General features: G+C 38.4%; 1 long non-coding RNA gene across 1 annotated transcript; it reads left to right on the top strand.

Moving 5' to 3' along the window:
* The first annotated feature begins 59 nt into the window (after positions 1 to 59).
* On the top strand, positions 60 to 3,206 carry LOC147393122 (uncharacterized). Its single transcript, XR_015182437.1, has 4 exons — positions 60 to 217; positions 1,510 to 1,597; positions 2,141 to 2,234; positions 2,729 to 3,206. It is a non-coding gene; the product is annotated as an uncharacterized LOC147393122 (long non-coding RNA).
* The last annotated feature ends 731 nt before the right edge of the window (positions 3,207 to 3,937 follow it).

Here is a 3,937-nt window from a genome sequence, read left to right as displayed (position 1 = left end):
TCCTTGGATATACCTGGTTTTGTGGATGTCTAGCATTTTTCTCCCCTAATTAAACTTGGCAGAAAAATTCGTCTGAAATTTTACTTACTTTGTTCCATGTGCCTTGATTAGGTGTTTACATTTTCTCATCCGGATCATTCGACTACGAAAAGCAATCAACGGTATAAAAAGTTGCGATTTGAAATTCCTAGTGATACTGGTTCGGCATTGGTGCATGGTAGGTTCTGCTGAAATTCTTTTACCTTACTTGTGCTAATTGTTGTTTCCATGTAACACGTGAAGGTTGTTGTAGAATAAGTGTTCAGGGGGCGAAGAGAAGAATGGAGAAAATGTGGGAGAGATTGAAGTGTCTCCAACCCTAACCATTGACCCCATATATATATGGGTTGGGTTCCGTGGACTCCTAAGAATGGCTCATGAAAAAAACACATGATCCCAACCCTTTAAACACAAAATCCAATGGTTGAGATTTATGAGTATCTTGATAACACAAATCTCGGAGATACTTATCCTGAGGAACCGTTCAAGGGCGAAACATTTTGCAAATGTGTTTCATCCTATATGGGTGAGAAGTTTCAAAATGGGCTGATTTTGGTGAGGATGATCTCTATGTTTAGAAGTTCATCTCACAAAAAATCAGCCTATTCTGAAACTTCGAACTCCATCAAAAGTAGTTTACAAATAATTGACTGTCCATGATTCTTCAACTTGTAAACTGAAGTTGGAAGTTTCGGAATGGGCTGATCCTCACAACAAAATCAGCCCATTCCAAAACTTCTAACCCGTATAGGACGAAACACGTTGGCAAAATGTTTGGCCCTTGAACGCTATATGGGTTATTGAAGGAAAATGGAAAAAAAGGGTTGGAGGAGTGTTATTGAAAAAACTGAGATTAAGGAGGTAAAAGATGAAAAACAATAAAGTGGGTTAAAGGGATAAAAGAAGAATCATAGTAATGTTAGAGAGAGGTTGAAGGGCATCCTCTTTGGGGTAGGGTTTAAAACGGGCTGGGTTCGGGCCTTTTTTGCTCTTATTAAACCTGTATCCGGATTCAATTGAATTGTAGCTTGATGGAATGGTTCGAGGGACAACAATTGTGAAAACGGTTTTTAACTTATATGGGTTAGAAGTTTTGGAATGGGCTGATTTTTGGTGAGGATGATCTTCTCACAATAGAGATAATCCTCACAAAAATCAGCCCATTCCGAAACTTCTAACTCCATCAAAAGTGATTTACAAAAAAATTGACGGTTCACGACTCTTCAACTTGTAAACTGGAATTAGAAGTTTCGGAATGGCTGATTTTTTGTGAGGATGATCTCCTCACCATAGAGATCACCCTCACAAAAAATCAGCCCATTCTAAAACTTCTAACCCCATCAAAAGTGGATAATTACCAACAGATGACTAAAAACATAGTAATTATTATGAAAAAGAAAATGTATGCCTAGTAGTTTCTTGATAGGAATCTCAAATCATGACCTCTTCTTCATTGTACCTAATTTCCAGGATTTGCTGGCTATTTTGATGCTACACTTTACAAGGATGTTCATCTTGGTATTGAGCCATCTATAGCGACGCCGAACATGTTCAGTTGGTATGCTTATTTTTTTTTTTTTCTTTACTCTTTCTGTTCTGAACTCCACAGTAGGTGTTGGAACCGAGCTCAATCTTCTGTGTCTGATGCGCCTCAGGGGCAGGAATGATACGGTGTGTTTATAGCATTTTTACACTTGAAATGAAGTGCCTGACATGGAAACTGTATATATTTTAAAGTATCCACATTAACATAGCTTTTGATCTTCTCATCCAATACATGTAGCCCATCACATCAGATGAGCCTGTTTCAGGTGGGGCAGACATGACATGGACTATTTTGACACGGCTGCCAATTATTGAAACGTTTCCCCAATTGTTTACTCAAGATGTCCCAAGTTTGGGTCTTGATCTGAAAGTTACAAGTCTTGTCACTTTAATTTTCGAGCTACTAAGAGCTGGCCTCTGATTGAACGAAATGGATGTTTTCCGTTGTCGTGAGGACCAGTATTGGGTTCGTTGAGGATGATGAACCTCAGTTCCCTCATAGAAGCTATTTCCTAAATAAGGTAACTGTTAATTGATCACTTGTCTTTTGGATCAGGTTTGCAATATTTTTTCCACTGAGGACGCCCGTGTGCATACGACCAGGGTCTCCTTTAGAAGTTCACTTCTGGCGGTGTTGTGGTTCTACCAAGGTAATAAATTATTTTATTACGTGATTCAGGTGAAAGATTGTTTCCTCTCAAATTTTATTTCCAACTTTTTTAAGAGCCTGAAAAATGTTTTTTTTATCGACGTTCCTGGTGGGTGTTTGAATAATTGATGATTATTTGTGTAGGGGAGACCTGGCTTCTACCCATTTTTATGTGCCAAATTCACCCTAGTTTTCCAAAATTATTTTTTAATCTTTTCATTATATAACTTTCTTTCATGGATTTTTTTTTCCACATTTTCAGTTATTATGTTATAATAATTTATCCTATCTCAATATTTAGCTTTTTGTCAACTATGACCACTTTTTTCACAATTTTTTTTTTCTTGATCCTTCTGTATACCTTGAGACTGACTCAAGGCCAGGCTGGGACATGGCGACCCAAATCTGACCCGTATCAGCCTGATTCTTCTCCCTCATCCCCAAAATACCCCCTCTGATCAACTGACATTTGTTGGTCTACCATTTTATGTGCAGGTTTGGTATGAATGGTGCGTCACGTCTCCCAGCCCGTCGCCTATCCACAACACTAATGGCCGCTCATATTGGGTTGGCCTCTAGAATCCTCCCCATCACTGTATTTCCCTAATTGGGGTACATTTGCTGTTTGTCAAGTTGAAATAGGTGAAGGCTTTGAACAATGAAGCTTCTTCACATGCAAAAGGAGCCACCATTGAGAGAGGTCTAGCTGTCGGGAAGAATCCTGAAAGTTTTTTGTGTTTGTCTGTATATGACTTATGATGAGGCTTTCCTTTGGATGACTACATTATGTGGCATTAAATTCCAGTTTCTTAACCCATATTGGCACTCGAACTGACGAGTCAAACCTTTTGTATTGTACTAGCGTGGGGCTTTGCAGTCCCAGAAAATATCCTCTGCTGAGAAAAAAAAACAAGTTTTGGCTAAGAAAATTGATAGATTATGATGAAAAGTTGCCCTCGAGGAAGTTATTGCAGTTGGTTGGAGTAGATATTCATTTCTAGTTCAAGGCCACTTTGATCCTAGTGTTAGGATAAGAATGGAGCAGGACTGCCCAAGCTTTGGATGGGATGATGAAAGAACTCAGTGATCACATTTAGATGTCATCTTGAATTTTTGGAAAATGCTGGAACGACACAAAGGTGACAAAAGTGATGTGCGCACATAACTGTGTAGATGCTTTTTACTCATCTCATGGAAAAGCATCTACGGTTATGTTGTCACCCTTTGGTCTCCCTTTGTCACCCCAGCATGACCTTTTTATAGGATTTTCATTGTTGGTGGCAAACCTAACAAGATCCGTGAACATGACTAGAGAATGGCCTGAAGATAGGGAAATTATGAAGGCACTCTAGTTATTCATTAGGGCCACCTGTGTAAAAGGGCACCCTTGTATTATAGGTTTCACAATTAGGGCAACCTAGAAGATGAAAACATCCCAGTTTTTTCTTTTTTCCTGAAAATGTCACAAAAATAAATTATCGACAATTATAAATGTAAGACGCTAAACAAGACTTTTTTGTTCTTTGTCGACAAAAGGTTGTTTGACATTTATTATTTATGTCGATTTCTAAATTCGACATTGATGTTTTCCGTTACATTGTTTTTGGCACTTTCCAATAATTTGGGTTCTTATAAATTTGTGGGATGCCTTTATAATTTCCCTCAAAGAAAACAGGTCGTGTTGTGTTAAACTCGTACAACTTT

Source organism: Akebia trifoliata, chromosome 10 (genome assembly GCF_017979445.1).
Source record: "Akebia trifoliata isolate Shusen 1 chromosome 10, ASM1797944v1, whole genome shotgun sequence".
NCBI classification, from domain to species: Eukaryota; Viridiplantae; Streptophyta; class Magnoliopsida; order Ranunculales; family Lardizabalaceae; genus Akebia; species Akebia trifoliata.
The sequence above is the reverse complement of the archived record's forward strand: the minus strand, read 5'-3'. Positions and strand labels throughout refer to the sequence as shown.